Here is a 23,136-nt window from a genome sequence, read left to right on the forward strand (position 1 = left end):
TGCATTTCAGTGTCTTGCGAACCAAAGTGCAGGCTTGGAGATAAATTCATTATTATTTGAGCATGTTATCTGCAAATAAAGTATGACGTGTTTAAAATAAATTCTTACAGGATAAGCGTAGTGTTGCACAAACAATTTTATTTTACACCTGCTACATTAGGTTGCACAAATCCAAAAGATGACGCTGTTTACAGTTTACTGTGCATTTGACAGCACTATAGTGTTTACATTATAACTAATTGGAAACTCAATGCTAACTGTGGCCTGCATTGATTCGACTCTTGCTTTTGTCTGACATCAAAATATTTGTAACTGGAAAATGTTTTTTATGACAGAATGTCAGCAGTTATGATGAGAGAATTGGTTACAAATGTATCGGCCTTTGGTTTTCTAGTTGTGGACTATGGAGTGAGATTTGTTTCTTTATTCTGTAAATATGTCTACCGCGATCTGTGCATATTCAGCATAACTCAAATAAAACTGATTCTGAACTTATAAAAATATTTAGTGAAAAACATAATCCGTAAATATGTAAAAACATGTCACAATAAACCATAATCTGTGAATATGTAAAACATATTAAAGAAATTAAACCATAATCTGTGAATATGTAAAAATATGTAACAAATGTTCACAATAAGTCATGAATAAATCGATCTGTAAATATATTCAACATAGCTCACAAATTAAACTACAATTTGTTCAGAAATCCCTAACATTTACAACTGTGGAATTTGCACTTTCAAAAAGTGCTTGTGGATCTTTATTCCACCTGTCAATGTATTGCAATCCACAAATGAGTCGGCTGTGACGTGCAGAGTGAAGCAAAGTGTCTCATTTATCCATAATAAAGAACAACCATGAAATGTGCGTATAACGTATATTTATCCAACAAATTAAACTCAGCAAAATAAGAAACGTCCTCTCACGGTCAACTGCGTTTATTTTCAGCAAACTTAACATGCGTAAATATTTGTATGAACATAACAAGATTCAACAACTGCAACATAAACTGAACAAGTTCCACAGACATGTGACTAACAGAAATGGAATAATGTTTCCCTGAACAAAGGGGGGTCAAAATCAAAAGTAACAGTCAGTCAGCATTAAGTACTGCAGTGCATCTCCTCCTCATGGACTACACCAGATTTGCCAGTTCTTGCTGTGAGATGTTACTCCACTCTTCCACCAAGGCACCTGCAAGTTCCCGGACATTTCTGGGCGGAATGGCCCTAGCCCTCACCCTCCAATCCAACAGGTCCCAGAGGTGCTCAACGGGATTGAGATCCGGGCTCTTCGCTGGCCATGGCAGAACACTGACATTTCTGTCTTGCAGGATATCACGCACAGAACGAGCAGTATGGCTGGTGGCATTGTCATGCTGGAGGGTCATGTCAGGATGAGCCTGCAGGAAGGGTGCCACATGAGGGAGGAGGACGATGCCTTCCCTGTAACGCACAGCGTTGAGATTGCCTGTAATGACAACAAGCTCAGTCCGATGATGCTGTGACACACCGCCCCAGACCATGACGGACCCTCCACCCCCGAATCGATCCCGCTCCAGAGTACAGGCCTTGGTGTAACGCTCATTCCTTCGACGATAAACACGAATCCGACCATCACCCCTGGTGAGACAAAACCGCAACTCGTCAGTGAAGAGCACTTTTTGCCAGTCCTGTCTGGTCCAGCGACGGTGGGTTTGTGCCCATGGGCGATGCTGTTGCAGGTGATGTCTGGTGAGGACCTGCCTTAAAACAAGCCTACAAGTCCTCAGTCCAGCCTCTCTCAGCCTATTGCGGACAGTCTGAGCACTGTTGGAGGGATTATCCGTTCCTGGGGTAACTCGGGCAGTTGTTGTTGCCATCCTGTACCTGTCCCGTAGGTGTGATGTTCAGATATACCGATCCTGTGCAGTTGTTGTTACATGTGGTCTGCCACTGTGAGGACGATCAGCTGTCCTTCCTGTCTCCCTGTAGCTCTGTCTTAGGCGTCTCACAGTACAGACATTGCAATTTATTGCTCTGGCCAGATCTGCAGTCCTCATGCTTCCTTGCAGCATGCCAAAGGCACATTCACGTAGATGAGCAGGGACCCTGGGCATCTTTTTTTTTGTATTTTTCAGAGTCAGTAGAAAGGCCTCTTCAGTGTCCTAAGTTTTCATAACTTTAACCTTAATTGCCTACCATCTGTAAGCTGTTAGTGTCTTAACGACCGTTCCACAGGTGCATGTTCATTAATTGTTTATGGTTCATTGAACAAGCATGGGAAACAGTGTTTAAAGCCTTTACAATTAAGATTTGTGAAGTTATTTGGATTTTTATGAATTATCTTTGAAAGACAGAGTCTTAAAAAAGGGACATTCTTTTTTTGCTGAGTTTATGTTCAAATGTTCAACAAATTACTTTAGAATTAATGTTAAATTCGACCATTGGGGCATGCAATGGGAGTGTGTGCTTTCGACATCAGCCCACTAGTAAAGCTAGCTAACTAGCTAGTGTTGGACACTACCGATAGCTAGCAGGTGATCTCGTCAGGTGTTTATGCAAACAACCAAAGTTAAACTAACATTAACTAGTTCATTGTTTATTCAGAAATGTGTCAATTGTGAAGAACCGCTCAGTTTTAAAATCCTGAATTGGTGATCTTTCAAGGACTAAACAGCGCAGTTGATGCATTGGCACTCTTACAAAGCACTCTTTCCAGACTGGTGCGGAGGTAAGAAATGTAACATTATCTGATAAATGTTTTTCTGCTTCATGTAGGCTTACTTGCTAGCTAGCCAAGTCATTTGTTGTGCATCCTTAGCTACATGAATTATGTTGTTTCCTAGTCAATACATGCATTCCGTGTCTGATTAATGTCAGTTCAATTCCTCTCTGTATTGTGTTGCACTGTTGGATTGAGGGGATGGGTAATTTTACCAGTTAAATAAAAGGCCAAGTTATTCTACTCATATGGTAAAATGTATTAACCTGACAATAATAACGTGAGGGTTTAATTGTGTAACAATGCACAGGTCATGTTATGATGATGGTTCAAGATAATCCCCAAAATTGTTCTGAAGACAATGTTTTGAAGTATGACATGACCAAACGTGTGACAACTTGCTCAACCTTCTGAATATGTAAAACTGCATAATGATGGCACATTAAAAGTGCAGAAACAATACATGCACCAATTCACACACATTGACACACCCCGTCATCCATCCACACACACAGGGAAGAAGTTAAAAAGTTGTCAGGAAGAGCAACTGTGTGCTGTTGGCTTGGGTTCTAGCATGTGGTCCTCTTGCCTCCTTTTATTGAGTGACTCCTGTTTATAAAAGTTTGATCAAATAGCTTAATAAGATGCTATTTAAAACGTCTTGTTCTGTGTAACAAGTGGTGTGTGCTGCCCAGTTGACGTCAAACTCAATATGATTATTCTATTCCTACTGTTCCCACAGAGCTGTCCATTCTGAGTCAGCCTAGCACCAGGACCACGCTTGGCTGGTTTTACCACTGACCAGCTGCTTCTGGACCAAGCTCCCGTTTCAAGCTCCCGTTTCTTTCAGGCCCTTCCTGAGTTGTTTGATCTGACTGCTGACTCAGCAAAGGATCTATAGCAGTATTTCCCAAACTCCTGGGGACACCAAGGGGTGGACAAACTGGACATAAAAAAAAATCCCTAGCACGACTACACAACTGATTCAAATAATCAACTCATAAATCAAGATTTGATTATTTAAAATCAACTGTGTAATGAAGTCAAAAACGAAATGTGCACCCCTTAGGGTCCCCAGATTAGAGTTTTGGAAACGCTGACTTTAAGAATATGATAAGATGTCGGTAGTGTGGTTCAGCATATCATTTTAAGGGATGTTTTGCTCATTGTGTAAAAGACGGGCACAGTCAGACAGGGTGGATTCCCCTATATGGATGGATTATAGGATTTATAGAATATAGGATGGATTCCCCACTGTCAAGACCAACAGATTTCCATGTGAATATTCTAATATCCGCATAAATAAAAAAAGATGCGCATTTTCCCACTTGTGGTGTGTTTCCACCAAACTGACTTGTTGCAGATAAAAATCAGTGTGTGATGACGTAGTGTACACAACATTTCCTTTTCCGCTTAAATTTTCATGTACCGAGCAATAATCTAAAGTTCAATGTGTTTACATTGCATTTTCAACTCTAACGATAGTTTTGTCACAAAATCTGTTGCGTTAAATAGCTGTGAATATCTGTGAAATATTTGTACAAATTCACAGGTTATGGTTTAATTTGTGAAATATTTGTACATATTTACAGAGTATGGTTTTATTTACGAAATATTCCAATATATTCACAGATCATAGTTTTATTTGTGAGTTATGTTGAACATACGCACAGATCGTGGTAGACATATTTGCAGAATAAAGAAACAAATCTCACTCCAATAAGAACCTTGCATTTAGGATGAAAAAAACCTTGTGGGCTGAGGATCCTGAGAGCAAGGGGGAAGGTGTGTTCTCTGCCCGAACCTGCTCTGGCAGTTGTCCAAACTCGCAGAGGCAATGAAGCTTGATAGACTAGGTTTTCTGGACAGATGCAGTGCAACGATGCACAGAGTACATCGCTGAATAGTTTTCTCAAGAGTTGTCTAAAGGAAGTGTCCATAGTTAACAGAGCGAGTTAATACTACGACGCTGTTACTTTACCCACATGTTTTTGATGTTGCCTACACTTCACTTGTAATTTTTGGAACACGTTTTCAGCAGCAACCGAACCCTGTACCGCCAATGCCAACAATCGCAATCATGGGTTTGACCAACAGACGGAGCTATTCTATTGTTGGATGTGAATGCTAGTACATGTTCACAAAAAGCTTCTAAAAATTTTTATGAATTTGAGCATACCTCTAAAGGGTTACATCATGGAGTTTGACACTCGAGATGCATAATGACATGCTCGACCTACAGTACCAGTCAAAGGTTTGGACACACCGACTCAGTCCAGGGTTTTCCTGTATTTTTACTACTTTCTATGTTGTAGAATAATAGTGAAGACCTCAAAACTATGAAATAACACATATGGAATCATGTAGTAACCAAAAATATATTTCAGATTTGAGATTCTTCAAAGTAGACACCTTTTGTCTTGACAGCTTTGGACACGCTTGGCATTCTCTCAACCAGCTTCATGAGGTAGTCACCTGGAATGCATTTCAATTAACAGCTGTGCCTTGTTATAAGTTAATTTGTGGAATTTCTTTCCTTCTTAATGCGTTTGAGCCATTCAGTTGTGTTGTGACAAGGTAGGGGTGGTATACAGAAGATAGTATGAACTTGGTCTTTTACCAAATAAGGCTATGGCAAGAACAGCTCAAATAAGTAAAGAGAAACAACAGTCCATCATTACTTTAAGACATGAAGGTCAGTCAATCTGGAAAATGTCAAGATCTTTTCAAGTTTATTCAAATGCAGTCTCAAAAACCATCAAGTGGTATGATGAAACTGACTCTCATGAGGACAGCCACAGGAAAGGAAGACCCAGAGTTACCTCTGCTGCAGAGGATAAGTTCATTAGAGTTACCAGCCTCAGAAATTGCAGCCCAAATAAAAGCTTCACAGAGTTCAAGTAACAGACACATCTCAACAACTGTTCAGAATAGACTGCATGGATCAGACCTTCATGGTCAAATTGCTGCAAAGAAACAACTACTAAAAGGACACCAATAATAAGAAGAGACTTGCTTGGGCCAAGAAACACGAGCAGTGAACATTAGACCGGTGGAAATCTGTCCTTTGGTCTGATGAGTCCAAATCTGGGTTTTTTGGTTCCAACCGCCGTGTCTTCGTGAGACACAGAGTAGGTGACCAGATGATCTCTGCATGTGTGGTTCCCATGAAGCATGGAGAAGGAGGTGTGATGGTGCTTTGCTGGTGACACTGATTTATTTAGAATTCAAGGCACACTTAACCAGCATGGCTACCACAGCATTCTGCAGTGATACGACATTCCATCTGCTTTGCGCTTAGTCCCACGATCATTTGTTTTTCAACAGGACAATGACCCAACACATCTCCAGGCTATGTAAGGGCTATTTGACCAAGAAGGAGAGTGATGAAGTGCTGCATCATATGGCCTGGCCTCCACAATCACCTGACCTCAACCCAGTTGAGATGGTTTGGGATGAGTTGGACCGCAGAGTGAAGCAAAAGCAGCCAACAAGTGCTCCGCATGTGGGAACTCCTTCAAGACTGTTAGAAAAGCATTCCAGGTGAAGCTGGTTTAGAGAATGACAAGAGTGTGCAAAGCTGTCATCAAGGCAAACAGTGGCTACTTTTAAGAATCTAAAATATATTTTGATTTGTTTTACACTTTTTTGGTTACTACATGATTCCATATGTGTTATTTCATAGTTTGTCTTCACTATTATTCTACAATGCAGAAAATAGTCAAAATAAAGAAAAAACCCTAAAATGAATAGGTGTCCAAACATTTGACTGGTACTGTATATTCGACCTTCAGTGGAATGTGTAAATTCCTCAGGAGGAAACATACAGTAATATAACATGTTAATAATGATACTGTTAATTGTCTGTGCACATTTTTGTGATAATTATAACAATAATATCATAATTATACTGTTAGGCCTATTATTATTACTTTTGTCGTTAACAGTATTATTACTTGATGAAATGTAGCCTACAGGTTCTCATTTAATAACTTTCCATTCATATCTATTCCACTTGCTTTATAACACAGCAAGTTTCACACCAAGCAATACAAGTCATCCTGTGATCTTTGCTGATATTTTTTCTTCTTCTTCATTTTACTGCATAGGTCATGTTGTCATTTCAAGTGGCACAGCCAGAGAACGAAAGGCAACTTCAACGAAGAATCCTCTCTTGATAAGACTTCTCTGAAATAGTCTATGGTAGGACTGACACCCGGTACTGTATTTTCAAAATCGTGGGGGTGGAGATTTCAGTGAAGTCACTGCCCCCAAGTATGTTGATTGACGTTACCCAATGGCTCCTCCCTGAAAGTTTTTTTTTCTTCTTCGTTTTCCAGTGTAGTGCGTTGATTTCATACCAAAGTCATACCTAACATTCCACTTACACTGTCAAACCAGGATAAATATTATTGAAAACGATAATGCGCCCAAAAATTAAGTATCAAAATGAGTAAGTTCCCTTCGCTTTTGTCAGGAGGGGTGACTACCAAATAAAAAGGTGAGTAACCATTAATTTGTTCCCTTTGTTTAAGAGCTTTCGGTGAAGTTTTCATGCTGCGCTCGGTGAAGTTTTCAGATCATTGTCATTTTTTGCATTTTTCCGTGGAACTCCCTGCGTTGGGAGGGAATAAAAGAATAAGGGATTCATCGCCTATATTGTGTGTGACTTTCTCTGTGTGCAGGAAATCTTTGCTAAGCGTTTAACTATATTGACCATACTCACTGACAATAATAATTGCTTCTTTGTCAATACTATGGGACAACGACCATGTTTCCTTTCTTTTTCGTACAGCTGCTTGGATCCGGACCACTTTCCTCTAAACTTGTTCTCCAGAAGAATCAAGTGGTTATATACCCAAGAATTGACAGACAGAGAAAGGCAAATTGGAGGAATACATAACTCGACATTTAACGCGCTGTTTTGCTGCACCCCATAGGTAAGTGAATCACCGAATTTGGTAACATCGTGTCCAAGGAAAGATACCATATACGACCCCCCCCCCCAACCAATTTATAGAAGTTTAGATTTAAGTAGGTCTAAAAAAAAACGTATTTCATGTTATTCTTTATCATATTACAGTAATATATTATGTTATGTTTTCAATGGATGTTTACCTTTTTTTGTTTTACCAGAAAATGGCAACACTGACAAAACAAATCTGTTTCAATCAGTTTCACGCAAAACAGATACACTGTTGGTCTTGCTACAATTTGACATGGTCGTTTATGCGTATTAATATCTGTATAAAGACAACAGCGAGAACATGAAGCTATCATAACTTCAGTACACACACACACACCACTGCAGCCTCTATACATACACACTGTTGTTTACGAAATGTTCTGATTTAGGACACTTGGAAATTGTTTATTTCTCTTGTCCAATCAGTCCTCTGACTATTTCTCTTCATCATAGGGGAAACACATTCATTGTCTGTTTTTATTTGAATATGTCCTAATGAATGTTGTATTATTCCTTTGTGTGTATCCCTTACTGAATAATAGTTCAACAGCTAAATTAGTGCAGATTTTTAATCAACAATTTTCGCATTAGCCAACTATTTAAACAAAACCTGTTTCTTTCAACCTTTCTTTTATATGGGTAAATAATGTATAAGTAAGGGTTTTGTACTTTTCTTTGAGTTGTGGATCTTTCTTGATCTTCTCCACATGGGGCCAGGGATGTTTCACTGGAAATCTTTACTTAAATATGTAATCCTTATATTAGCATTTAAAACGGATGGATCTGTGTGCATATAATTGTATATCGTCAAGAAACACCTGTTCATGGTGTGCTATTGGTTACGCTTGGGAAAACAGATCATTCCTGCTCCAATTGCTTTCCTTATTATAGAAATACCAAAAAAAAGTGTGATGCTTTGCAAGGTTTATAATTTCTCATCTCTCTTAACCACCCAGTAAACAAGTGTACACAACAGTGTTACAGTCCAGTCAATGCCATTCAACAGATAGAACAATATAATGTTGTCTTTCAGGTTCATCACTAAGTACTGTTAGTGGACCAGCCAGAAAAGCCTGTTTAGGGTTGAGATAATAGACATTTAGGGTTACATTCAAATGGTAAACAAGTCATTCACGTTTACTCCACTGGAAAGATAGAGTCAGTCACCATTTCGTCAAACTATACGAAACAATCTGTCGTTCTGCCCCTGAACAAGGCAGTTAACCCACAGTTCCCCGGTAGGCCATCATTGTAAATAACAATTTGTTCTTAACTGACTTGCCTAGTTAAATAAAGGTTAGATTTAAATAAAAAATATTTAAAAAAACATTTGAAAAAAAGAAACAAAAAAAAGTTAAAAGAAATAAAAGAGAACGTCACACAAAAAAAGAAAACATTTAGAATCACACCAAATCACAATTTGGGTTTGTTTATAATTGACATAATAGATCCATACAAACACTATCCCCAGGTCATCTGCCCAACTGTAAATCTTTCAGATGGACTCGCTAGTAGTTTCGCTAAGTTGTTGAAGCACTGCAGGCACTCCTGGTTGCAGCTGCACATTCTCTGACTCTCGAAGAGAGAGACCAATGTTTGCCTATACAGTCTCCAGTAACGATTGAAGCTAACATATGGTATTTGGGTGATAATGTGATACAAGTGTTGTCAATTAGAATTAGTATGCTATAAATAATGTAAGGGTAATATGTGATGTCTATATTGTGGCAATGTGAGTTTCAGTATAGGGAAACTGTACTGACTGAGGTACATAGGCTCAACAGGTAGTTGAGTTGACATTGTTGGAATTGTTTATACCCGAAGATAGGTAGTACTTCCAAATATAATAAGTGATGTCTAATAGTGCAGCCTGCTTTGTATCATATTTTAGTGCAACCAAACAAATAAGCACGCAGGCTTAGATAGTATTGGAGATTTGAGGATTGACTGAAGTTTAAGGATCTATATGCACAAGAAGTTATTAAACTGTTTCTGAAATAAAAAGTATGCTATTAATCATTTCTACACTTTACTGCCAAAACATGCCTTTAGTTTTACAACTATGTTGTGGAATTAAACCAGGGGAATAGAGTCTTGTCTCTACCTATTTTTATTCTGTTTGGGTGGTCTGTTAACCTCTCTGGTATCAGTGGGACGGTAGCGTCCCACCTCGACAACAGCCAGTGAAATTGCAGGGCGCCAAATTCAAAACAACAGAAATCCCATAATTAAAATTCCTCAAACATACAAGTATTATACACCATTTTAAAGATAAACTTCTTGTTAATCCAACCACAGTGTCCGATTTCAAAAAGGCTTTACGGTGAAAGCACACCATGCGATTATGTTAGGTCAGCGCCGAGTCACAGAAAACCATACAGCCATTTTCCAGCCAAGGAGATGGCTCACAAAAGTCAGAAATAGCGGTTCAATTAATCTGATGATCTTCATCAGATGGCACTCACAGGACTTCATGTTACACAATAAAATGCTTGTTTTGTTTGATATGTCCCTCTTTATGTCCAAAAACCTCAGTTGAAATTGGCGCGTTATGTTCAGTAATCATTGTCTCAAACAAACATCCGGTGAAATTTCAGAGCCACATCAAATTACAGAAATACTCATCATAAACATTAATGAAAGATAGAAGTGTTATACATAGGATTAAAGATAAACGTCTTGTTAATCCAGCAGCTGTGTCAGATTTCAAAAAGGCTTTACGGTGAAAGCACGCCATGTGATTATGTTAGGTCAGTGCCTAGCCACAGAAAACCATACAGCCATTTTCCAACCAAGGAGAGGTGTCACAAAAGTTAGAAATAGCATTAAAATTAATCACTTACCTTTGATGATCTTCATCTGGTGGCACTCCCAGGACTCCATGTTACACAATAAATGTTTGTTTTGTTTGATAATGTCCCTCTTTTTGTCCAAAAAAACGCTTTTTGTTGGTGCGTTTAGTTCAGTAATCCAAAGGCACAAAGCTCACTCTCAACATCCAGACCAAAAGTCAAAAATGTACAATAAAAGTTTGTAGAAACATGTCAAACGATGTTTAAAATCAATCCTCAGGTTGTTTTTGTCATAAATAATCAATAATATTTCAACCGGACAAAAGCTTCATCAATAGAAAAGGAGAAACAAGTATGGCGCGCTTGCTTCATGTCCACTCATTGAAAGTGCTGTATCTCCCTCATTTCAGAGTAAAAACCTGAAACAATGCCTAAAGACTGGCCACATAGAAGAAGTCATAGAGATCGTGAACTGGGTCCTAAGTCTTTGTATCGTGGATAGGCTTTCAATGGAAAAACAGCCTTTCAAAATAATAGTACTTCCTGGATGGATTTTCCTCAGGTTTTCGCCTGCAATATCAGTTCTGTTATACTCACAGACATTATTTTAACAGTTGTGGAAACTTTAGTGTTTTCTATCCAAATGTACCACTTAAATGCATATCCTAGCTTCTGGGCCTGAGTAGCAGGCAGTTTAATTTGGGCACGCTTTTCATCCAAAATTCCGAATGCTGCCCCCTACCCTAGTGAAGTTAAAAAACAGAACCCATCAGACCATACTTTGAAGTTACACATTGTTGATGTCCTGTGTTGGAAGTATAGTACCTTCCAACATAAACACTTGGGTGACTGAGGAACGTTGAGACTAAAGATGAATCACACTTAGATGGAATCCACAGTAGGGGGAAACAGCGCCACTGGCCGCCCCACCACCTTTATTATTGTTTTTGTTGTCGAGTTGAGGAGCACCGTGCAGCATGGTAAACAAAATGGCTGTGCCCTCTTCTATCGCGTGTGCAGTGATGTCCAAGAGGGAAAAAACGGTGTTTGTTGTTTGCAGTAACTTTGTTGTTGTAATATAGCAAACTGATGTGGCTGTTTCTCCTTTAAGGATTCTAGCTTAAAAATATGTATTCGTCAGCAGGGGAAACAGCGCCACTGTCTGCCCCACGGCCATTGTTATTGATTTTGTTTTGTTTGACGAAGTAGAGGTGGGGAGCGTCGGCGCATCAAGGTAAAAAAGATTGCACTACATAGAACAGCAGCATATTGCGCGTGCAATGATATCAGAGGGGGGGAAAAAACTGTGTTCGTTGTGTGCAGTAATTTTTTTCTTGTAATATTGCAAACGGACATGTCAGTTTCACCATTAAGGATTCCAGCTTTAATACCTTTTAATATCTACAAAGCTGGGCCAATTTACTTTCTCTCTGAAAATGTGGAAATTGTGTGCATGTGGAAAAACAGAAGAAAGCAGTGAAAGTATCCTTTGTGAATGAAGGTGTCTAATATTAGATTGTGATGGAGTAATGACGAGAGGGTAAATCTGGGAAGGATCAATATTGTGCTGCTCTGACAGATTCTCCCTCCGTCCTCAGTGTGTTTATGCAACATGCATGGAGCAGACTAGCGCTATGCTTTGCTCTGCTCTCAGTCTCAACACAATCAGCTCTTTCTCAAACAAATTGCAACACTGCAACTCATACTCTGAGTCTACTCTGTGGGCTAAGTATATTTTGTTTACGCCTAGCAGCTTTACTTGTAACGCAAAGGCCATAGCTGCTTGCCTGCTCTAATGCTTGTGGTCAACTTGATCATTTGAACAATATTCTCTTAAAGTGGGTAGTTTCTCTTCTGGTCTCCCTAGCTGTAGTTCCCCAGGCCATCGGAAAAAACAATAATTTAATTAACATGTTCCATCCCAGCTTAGTGTACGGGCACTGGGCAGGGGCTTTTATTTCAGGACAGAAAGGGTAATAAGACAGTCAAGTGCAGATGTGAACTTACAACACCTTTTTCCCAATGCTAATAATATAGGTTGATGAAGTCGAAAGTGCAATTGAGGAAAATCTTTGAAACTCTGGGGCTGGATGGTTTTGTATTAAATAAACTGGGTGGTTCGAGCCCTGAATGCTGATTGGCTGACAGCCATGGTATATTTAAGCAATAAGGCACAAGGGGGTGTGGTATATGGCCAATATACCACGGCTAAGGGCTGTTCTTAAGCACGACGCAACGCGGAGTGCCTGGATACAGCCCTTAGCCGTATTATATTGGCCATATACCAAACCCCCGAGGTGCCTTATTGCTATTATAAACTTGTTACCAACATAATTAGAGCAGTAAAAATAAATGTTTTGTCATACCCGTGGTATACAGTCTGATACACCACGGCTGTCAGCCAATCAGCATTCAGGGCTCGAACCACCCAGTTTATAACAGACCGTATACCTCGGGGGTTTGTGGTATATGGCCAACACACCACGGCTAAGGGCTGTGTCCAAGCACTCGTTGCGTTGTGCTTAAGAACAGCCCTTAAGCCGTGATATATTGGCCATATATTGCTTAGTTATAACACAGCTACTATCCAGGCATTGACTCAGATCTTCATGCATTGTGCATTGGCATGGCATGGATAATAAATGTGTCCCTCTAACAATGTAATCAGGGGGAAAAAAATTCTTAATGTTGCCACCACTGTGGTTTTCATGGTCATGAATAAAATGGTCTATTTGGTGTACTGCAAAAAACAGAGTGACAAGCCAATAATATTTTTATGGATTCCAAAAATCAACTTGTAAGTAGGGCTACCGTTAAAATGTTATCTGACTGGGTTAATTGCTCTTCAGATGATATTATCTTATGCTCAGACAGCATATCATTTTAAAATGTTTACATTTTGTATACTATCCATTTCCTATTTTCAAACATACCTTCCTTTAAAATACTATAGGTAGTTGCTTGTTCTGGAGAGTGCTAGAAACAACCCAGCATATCTTCACTGGCTGTATGAGAGCAACTTCACTGGTTTGTGCTAAAAAAAACTCACAAGATAGACTAATGAGCTCTGCCCATTTTGTGCAGACGTTGGTTGCCTTTTTAGCACCATCGCCAGAAGTGGTCTTCCAAATGGTGGCCACATACCCTCCGGTCAACAGAGGTCTGAACAAATACCACTTGTGACTGTTGCAGACACACAGAGAGAACCTCAGAGAGATCTGGCCTTCACAACATATAAGGAGTATAATATTTAACTCAAGCCTCAAGAGTGCATAAAGAATATTAATTTGGGGAATATTTCATTTATAGCCAGGTACAATGCACTTTAATGTGGTTCTAAGGCATTGTTAGATTTGTCGTAAGCATATGTGATGCTATCCTTATTTCCAGGATCAGAGTCAATGCACCCCTAAGCAATTACCATGTCTTAGCCTATAATTAGAATACCATGAATAAACCTTTGATTAACATTAATGCATTGAGTGCATGGGCTTGTTTACATGTTCTCCTAATGCAGTAAGGCCCTAACTAACATATATGACTTCTGGCCTCCCTGACTGCTCAAGGGAGGAGCTTGGGAGTGGCCTAGAACAGTATAGTCTTTGTGTCCATTTTTTCCAAATGGCTTAACTTTTCAGTTGCTCTTGTTGCAACCAACTGTTGATAGTGATGAACTTCACAAACCAACCCTCTATTGTGTCGAGAGAATGACAACACAACTCTGTGGGCTCATGCTTTATGCAGCAGTAAACAGGAAGTCTGTTTGTTAGTTTGTGTCTCTAGGTGGTGTCCATTATAAATGACGGGGGCAACAAACCAGGCCTGGCTTTCTGGGATCCTGTCTTATGACTGATGTAGTGGGCATTGTGTTGGAGTGGGGCTCCAATGACTTAAAGGGGCACTTGTATGAAGCCTCGCTCTTAATCCCTGCCTTTAGAGTGGGGAGTTGGAGGACGACCTCTCCAAAACCAAACCACACACTTACTGAAGAATTTAGACCGTACTAAGCATCATACACATCTAAAAGTGTTGTGTAAAGTATCAACCCGGGCTTCTTATGCTTTGTCTGTTAAATGAGTTGTAGGCTACACAATGGCTGTGAATTCATTTTGAAAGGATGATCACCTCTGGGTTTTGGGTTCGAAAGTTAGTTCCTTCATAAATAAAAAAAATAATAATAATAATTCTTGCCATGCAACAAGTACAGATGATCTTTTATCACCGGGCTATATGGGTAGATGAGTAACTGTATAAACTTGCGCACTTGTGCATAAATTACGCAACGTCTTAAAGGTTTCACAGATTAAGGCACCAAACCGCTGGCCTCACCACAGAATGAACAACACAGGCGAGGAGGAGAGGATGACTGCCCTGCAACGCTCCCTGGAAAAAGTCTGATTAAACTGCTGAATCAGGCTGTAAAATAAGCAGTCTGGCGCGCTCTCTCCGCTTTGTGTCAGTCTTTCCTCTGTTGGTCGGCTGGATTAAAGTTGTACTCCATGGAGCTGTGAGATGCTGGGGTAGACCCTAGTCTGCAGGGTCTGTGGTGTAGGAGGACATGGATTAGTCAATCACCCGCCATTCAGGCCTTTTGTTGATGTTTTATACTAGAAGGAATACTTTTTTTGATGTCTCATGGCAGATTGGGAAAGTTTCTAACATTTGTTTCTCTTTCTGTCAGACTTGGAAATATTTCAGTTGATTTCAGCCTTTCCAATTCAAACATGCCTTTTTGTGGGTATCCAAAGAGAATCAAGCTGCTTAGAGTGTGACTGCCTTACTGACTGTGAATGTAAGCCCTTCTCTCTTTTTCCTTCTGCCTCTCCCTCTCTTTCGCCCTACTCTTTCACTCTCGTTCTACCTCTGTCCTACACTTTCCGTCTCTCTCTCTCTCCCCTTCTCTAGCTGTCTCCCCTTCCCTTTCTCTCCCTCTGCCTCTTGCCGTGTGAGCTGCCGGTCGTCCAGCCCTCCGCTCACTCAGCTCTGATTGTTTCCTGAGCGCCGTGCCAGAGAGGAAGTAGGAGGAAGTTATTGGAGGAGCTGGAGAGAATTTATTAGGGCCAAACACAGACAGGGGAGAGGAGGGGGAGGGGGAGCTCCTCTAGTGCTCTGAGATGGGGCTCTCATACACTTGGGAGTCTAGGAGGGGAGGGAGGACTGGCAGTGTCTTGGCCCTCTCTTTCCTCTCAGAGGCAAAACTCGACTAGGCTACTCAATAGGCAGCTCACCTTCCTTTTCAACTATTGAAATGAAACGTTTTAACATGGATTTAAACCTGATTGCATACTGTAACCCAGTCGTAAAATAAGCTGCTTTTGAGTAGAGAGAGAAAGAGCAAGAGTGTGTGTGTGTGTCAGTTGGTCAGGAACTGTCTCCAGCCTTGTAAGAGAACCGATCTCTTGGCCTGAGTGTATTTAAAAAAATAAAAATAAATCTGTAATCTGACCTTAGAGAGCAGCTGCTCCTTCAATCGCCAAGTCCTGTTGTTCTCCTTGTCAAGTGTGTGTTTGTGAGGCTCTGAGTGTGTGGGTGTCTCAGAGAGAGAGAGAATGTGTGCATCTGTGTATAATTGTGTTTTATAGTAGGCCCTTCAGCCATGATAATGGGATTTTCTTTGGGGTTGTGTGCAGAAAGAGAAAAATATTCAAATATGGTGTGCTTGTGTGTGTGTTTAGTATGAGTGATAAATGGGTGTGTGCAGGGCTTAGGCTAGGGGTTGGGGTCTACCGTCGGGGGGGTACCTCTCTTGGAGGCCCTCACCAGCAAGTGTCCCAGCTGCAACAGCAGCCCTAACAAAGCCTGCATTCTGACAGACAGGAACAATCTGACAAAGACATTATGAAATTATAAACAGATGGGAGGAAGACTATGCAGTCCACCAATCTGTACCCGTTTTATTATTGTTACAGTCTACCAACATGTACCAGTCCTGTTACTTTTACAGTCCACCGACATGTACCCGTTTTGTTATTGTTACAGTCCACCAACATGTACCCATTTTGTTACTTTTACAGTCCACCGACATGTACCCGTTTTGTTATTGTTACAGTCCACCAACATGTACCCATTTTGTTACTTTTACAGTCCACCGACATGTACCTGTTTTACTTTTACAGTCCACCGACATGTACCCGTTTTGTTATTGTTACAGTCCACCGACATGTACCCATTTTGTTACTTTTACAGTCCACCGACATGTACCCGTTTTGTTATTGTTACAGTCCACCGACATGTACCCGTTTTGTTATTGTTACAGTCCACCGACATGTACCCGTTTTGTTACTTTTACAGTCCACCGACATGTACCAGTTTTGTTATTGTTACAGTCCACCGACATGTACCAGTTTTGTTATTGTTACGGTCCACCGACATGTACCAGTTTTGTTATTGTTAGTCCACTGACATGTACCCGTTTTGTTACTTTTACAGTCCACCGACATATACCAGTTTTGTTATTGTTACAGTCCACCGACATGTACCAGTTTTGTTATTGTTAGTCCACCGACATGTACCCGTTTTGTTACTTTTACAGTCCACCGACATGTACCAGTTTTGTTATTGTTAGTCCACCGACATGTACCCGTTTTGTTACTTTTACAGTCCACCGACATGTACCCATTTTGTTACTTTTACAGTCCACCGACATGTACCAGTTTTGTTATTGTTACAGTCCACCGACATGTACCTGTTTTGTTATTGCTACAGTCCACCGACATGTACCAGTTTTGTTATTGTTAGTCCACCGACATATACCAGTTTTGTTATTGTTACAGTCCACCAACATGTACCAGTTCTGTTACTTTTACAGTCCACCGACATGTACCCGTTTTGTTACTTTTACAGTCCACCGACATGTACCAGTTTTGTTATTGTTAGTCCACCGACATGTACCAGTTTTGTTATTGTTACAGTCCACCGACATGTACCTGTTTTGTTATTGCTACAGTCCACCGACATGTACCAGTTTTGTTATTGTTAGTCCACCGACATATACCAGTTTTGTTATTGTTACAGTCCACCAACATGTACCAGTTCTGTTACTTTTACAGTCCACCAACATGTACCCGTTTTGTTACTTTGTTTGTTCTAAATCTCTGAGGCTAGGATTATTTTATTGTGTACGGGTATGACGGTGAGCAAATGCATGAGGTTGAAATGCATATCTCTTCGGTATGATCCCATTCAATTTCAATGGGACATCTGCTCAGAGTGGGAGTTAGGCTACGTAGCTCTCCAATGCCGTTTGCGTCGTAGTGTCACAGTTGAGTGTTTGTCGAGGGCATTTTACACGTTGACTTGAAACGACTTTATGTAAAGATTACCTCATTTGATTGACAGCATTGGTTGGCTGTCCAGTCAAGGATTACTTTGGTGGATGGTGTCTGTTTGAACCCTGGTTTCCTCATCAGTTACACCATTGTCCCAGCTCAATAGGCCAGACTTCTCCCTCTCAGGGGATGTTTAGTCTCTGTAAAACTATTATTTATTTCTGAAATCCATCCTGTTTGTATCGAAGTGCAACGTATGAATGAAACTTTACTTTCCTACCACTTCTGGAATGAAACACGGATGTCCCCATGTCATAGTGTAGGGTCTGTCATTTTTCACCTCGTCATTCCCCTACTCCACCAATTAAAAGAGAAATGGATCATCTTTTGAATGCATCAGGGTGATGTCCTCTTTTTATAAACATTGGTTGAGTGTATAAATCACTGGTTATCCCTATACAATCCTCCACCCACAGCCAAAATACACACAACCTCTACTTGTTTTCCAGTCTGTGGCTGTCTCTGTGACGGTTTTCATATGTTGACTGTGGACAGTTAAACACATAATATAACACACATACTCTCAGGAGTCACATGGAATTCCTTCCTGTGTTTATACCGACAATTTCCCATAGAAGAAGAGTGGGCCAGGACATATAATGACTCAAACATATTCAGCATTACATGGGATGTATTATTATAAGCAATGCTGGGAAAAGTATAGACCAGCAAACCTGCACAGGGGCCAGTGCAAAGATATGTCAAAGTCCTGAAAATGTAGGATCTTAATTTGATCACTCTTTAGTTTTTGAATTTTCTTGCACAGCAAACTTGTAGTGAATTTGAGTTTTAAAAAGGCTTTTAAAGTTTGTAATTTACTCTTTGAAATTTCAGACAAAATGTGTCAACCCCTACAAAAATTTCCAGTAATTATAATGACATAATAATTCACATTTCCTGTTGCTCCAGGATTATTTTCCTGCTGTAGTAAACTGGCTCAAATTAAGATCCAACATATGTAGCTTTATGAGGCCTGGGAAAACAGATGGAGGATTTCTAGGCTGTGAATGGTGGAGTTTGAATGAATGTGTGAGGTGCATAGCTTTCCACTGGTATTTACATTCCTGCTAGGGCTGCACAATTAATCGAATTCACATCAAAATCACAATATTAACATGTGCAATTTCCACATCGCAAGAGATATATATAACAATATTTTGAACTTCCACTCAGCCTTGTGTAATGTCTGTTTTTTTTAATAGTTTACTCTCATCTCTCTCCCTTTCTCCTATTGGGGCTGCTTGCCACACACACACACAAAGCCTCACCTCCTGTCACTCAAGCAGCGCAGTTCCTCCTCCCTGCTGTTTGATTCACTGTAAATTTGCATGCTGTTCTGTTAGGTTAAATGCAGTCAACAGATCGTTCCAAACAAGAAAAATGCTGCTTTCCACTTTGCTTCTTAATATGAATCATTCTATTTCTATACCCAAGTGTTTTGATCTATATCACAAGTCAAATCGCAATATTTGGTAGATAAATTGCAATTTGATTTATCAAGCAGACCTAATTCCTGCTGCACATTGGAATCTGTAACATGTTGGTCTCAGTCAGGTCTGTGGCTGGACCTACTCCCAGAGTGTGGGAGGGGTAGTCTGGTTGTCCCTAGTTACCACAGCCACAAAGTCAAAATGGCCTATTGTAAAAATTCATGGAAACTACAATTTGCTTTTTGGACTTAATTTAAGGTTAGGCATAAAGTTAACCACACTGCTAAGGGTAGGGTTAGTTTTAAAATCTGATTTTAAGAAGATAAATTGTAGAAATAGGCTCAGTTTAGCCATTATTATGACTTTGTGGCTGTGTTAACTAGTGACGACCGGGAAGTGTGTGTGTGTCTCGCCTGACTTTGTATTCAATCTCAGTTTACCGTGTCATTCAATCAAGAGGCCTTATATCCCATCTGGCAACAGGTGAAATACGCCATTCATCGAAAGTCTATTTGTGTATATGTTTCTGCCTGCTTGTGTGTGTTTATATTTGTGTCCGTATCAGTGTGTGTGCTTGTGTGCGTTTATGTGTGTGTGCATGATGCTAAATCTGTGCTCTCTGTTGTCAGCCTCCCATCACAGATGTGCTGTGTTTCACCCATAAGGAATCAAAGGGCCTTTCTTCTTTGTGAGTAACAGCTGATTTGATATAAAGTCTGTATCTTCTGAGAGTTTTGAATATTTTACATTTGCAGAGCAAATGTTTAGGCGAACCAAACAAGTGTGCTTACATACACCCTTAAATGAGAAAATAGTACCATTTGTCCATATTAGCACTGTTTGTCCACCTTAGCCAGTAGTCACTTGTTAACCCACTGTTCCTAGGCCGTCATTGAAAATAAGAATTTGTTCTTAACTGACTTGCGTAGTTAAATAAAGGTAAAATAAAATAAATTGTCAGAATTAATCTAAGATAATTTACAAATTGATGAGAGTTTTTGCTGAGGAGATCCTAGTTGCGCAATTTTATGTCTAACTAAGATGTTTAGTGCAGTATTTCAAGTGAAAAATTTTCATGAAAACGAGTCATCTATCGTTGAATCACAACAAACACTTCATTGAAGAATCGAACTGTTGACCAATCACCGACGAAGGGACGTAGACTTCGGCTTCCAAACTTCGGGTTGCCTCGAAAAAAATGTTGTGTGCTCGAACAGCCAAAATAAATAAAAAATAAAAACTTGCCTTAGGCCATAACAAACAAAAACGTCACAAAATGTCGTCATATGCACAAACTATTCCAAACTTTTTCGGATGGGAAGCATGCGGATGCCTTAATGTAACCTTACAGATGTAGGATCTTAATTTGAGACAGTTTTCTGCAGCAGGAAAATAATCCTGCAGCAACATGAAATGCAAATATTTATGTGGATTATAATTAAGGGACATTTTTTGTGGGGGTTGATGTCAAGTCTGACATTTTCAAGTGTAAATCAAACTTTAGAAGCCTTTTTAAACCTTGAGTACACTACAAGTTTGCATTTCCTGTTGCAGGAAAATTCTCAGCAACAAAAGAGGGATCAAATTAACATTTAATAGGTTGATTGCTTTGGTCCTAGGAATTCCCAATTATCGTAGTAGGCTAATTGAAATAGCCATAATGTAGAATCTGACATTTTTACTTTGTAAAACCATTGTTGATAGTTAAATACACAATTGCACAGTTGTATGCAAGTGTCTCATTTCCATTTGCTGTGTCATGGACAATTTAGACTTTTCTGCACTGTTTTACTGCATTATATTGAATTACCCAGTAATATAGTGAAACAGTCCATATAATCATAGCGTTGACAATGCTCTCTCTTTGGTGGTTAGCGTCAGGCAGCGTTATGGAGAGGCTGTGAGTGTGGTTGTGTGTCTCTCCGTCTGTCCATGCTGATGTTGCATTCCAGCAGAAACAATCCTACTGTTCTCCAGACCCCGAAGTGGACGCCTAAATTGGACAATCCGCCCCCTCCAATCCTTTCCCCTCCCCTCCCTCCCCCCTACATGTATCCCTTGGTCTCCAGTCCTTATTTGGGCAGAGACGTTCTGAGCGCTGGGCGTAGGGTTGGAGTGGGGGGGGGGGCGTCGGGTTGACACAAAAGAGGCAGGAGGAGGAACAGTGAGCGCTCACAGCCCTTTCTTAATAAGGACATGTCTGGAATGTAAGCCTCGCTCTCCATGAGAGCTTCTCTTTCACACACAGCACAGCAGCACCCTACTAAACAGACTCATATACTATTATAACCCATTACTCAGGGATCCTGATCGGTATTGTCAAATCCCCATGACAAAACTTAAGAAACTCAGAATCACTCTCACTATTCAACAACCTACTCCTATGATCCTAGCTTGAATGGGAAAGAGACAGCTGTGTCTTCACTACTAGGATACAGCTAGGATTAACACTGAGACTGCCTCCAAAAAAAATGTACACACCATTTGGACATACTTGACCCAACATTGCTGGTCTTAAGAGACCCAAAACGTAATGGATTCTACTAGATACTTGCATGTGCATTATGCAATATGCACCTACACCTTTCTACTGCAGTGGACGTTGACTACGGGGATTGTGGAAGTTTCTGTAGCAGTTTCTGGTCATTGGATCTGCTCATCTTGAGTTGTGGTGGGGTAGATGCATAGCTGCAGCCTGATCTTTGTGGACTTTTAGCTTGAATACGAGTGCTGCTCAAATTCTGCCGTGATCTCCACATTCAGTCGGGGGTTTAACACCAAGCTTGGTGCTGGGGGGCCCAAAGCTCTCAGGTTTACCTCACAATCTCACACTGTCCCTCAACCAGACTTATTAGACTGCTGAACATTTGAACTGACTACCTGCACTGACTCTCTGCACCTTAGCACACACCCACACTTTGTTCTTCTATCCTCCTAGGGACCTAAAATACATTTCCATTCAAAATCCTATTTTCCCTAACCTTACCCCTTAATCTAACCCTTTACCCGTATTGTCGTTGCATTGTCGAGAAGGAACCTGCAAGGAAGCATTTCGTTGGACGGTGTATACCATGTGTATCCCGTACATATGACTAATGAAACTTGAAACTAGGCATTACACTTAGTTATGGATGTTAGCTAGCAACTAACTCTGCTGTTTATGACTGGCCTACTGCGTTACATTCAGACTGGATTGGAGGGTTTCCCCTTCAGGAGGTAGAACTGGTTTCCCGGGCAGTTCTTCATCCCATCATGCTTAGGGAATGTATAAAAATGCCAAGTTGCCCATTATTTTGGCTACCGTGGCTAGTAATGAAAAGAGATCTCAGACTTTGAAAGAGGGGTTTCAAAGGAGCGTAGGGGGTTTCAAGTGTGTGTGTGTGTGTCTCAGTCACCAGATCTCAACCCAATTGAACACTTATGGGAGATTCTGGAGCGGCGCCTGAGGCAGTGTATTCCACCAGCATCAACAAAACACCAAATAATGGAATTTCTCATGAAAGAATGGTGTTGCATCCCTCCAGTAGAGTTCCATACACTTGTAGAATCTATGCCACGGCGCATTGAAGCTGTTCTGGCAGCTCGAGGTGGCCCAATGCCCTATTGAGACAGTTTATGTAGGGGTTTCCTTTATTTTGGCAGTTACTTGTACATATTCTTATTTTACTGTATAGAGGTATAAATGGAGAAACAATGCCCGTTGTCTGCATCTTTGGTCTTTTAGTGAAGAAACATTTTAACTTTGTACAATGGGGTAGTTGTGACTTTTAGTAAACAATACTTTGGCTTTTCTTTTCACATCTGTCTTAATCCATATTTCTGAAGTTGCATTGTGGAAGTTGTCAAAACAGCAACTTTAAAATGTGCAATGATGCCCTCGTGAATTTGTATTATAGAGGAACCTCAAAATGTTC

The 23,136-nt window shown here is 40.3% G+C and overlaps 1 protein-coding gene across 7 annotated transcripts in view; it reads left to right on the top strand.

The window, feature by feature from the left end:
• Positions 1–7,028: 7,028 nt before the first annotated feature.
• LOC115151016 (transcriptional enhancer factor TEF-5) overlaps positions 7,029–23,136 on the top strand; it is a 39,640-nt gene continuing 23,532 nt past the window's right edge. For 5 of the 7 annotated variants that reach the window (XM_029694907.1, XM_029694911.1, XM_029694909.1 and 2 more), the window contains exons 1-2: positions 7,030–7,207; positions 7,502–7,646. The gene's annotated coding sequence lies outside the window, so the exon portion shown is untranslated. Of the gene's footprint in view, positions 7,208–7,501; positions 7,647–23,136 lie in introns of all 7 variants that reach the window. The other 2 variants (XM_029694908.1, XM_029694910.1) reach the window with 1 other exon arrangement.

This window comes from Salmo trutta, chromosome 16 (assembly GCF_901001165.1).
Source record: "Salmo trutta chromosome 16, fSalTru1.1, whole genome shotgun sequence".
Classification (NCBI taxonomy): Eukaryota; Metazoa; Chordata; class Actinopteri; order Salmoniformes; family Salmonidae; genus Salmo; species Salmo trutta.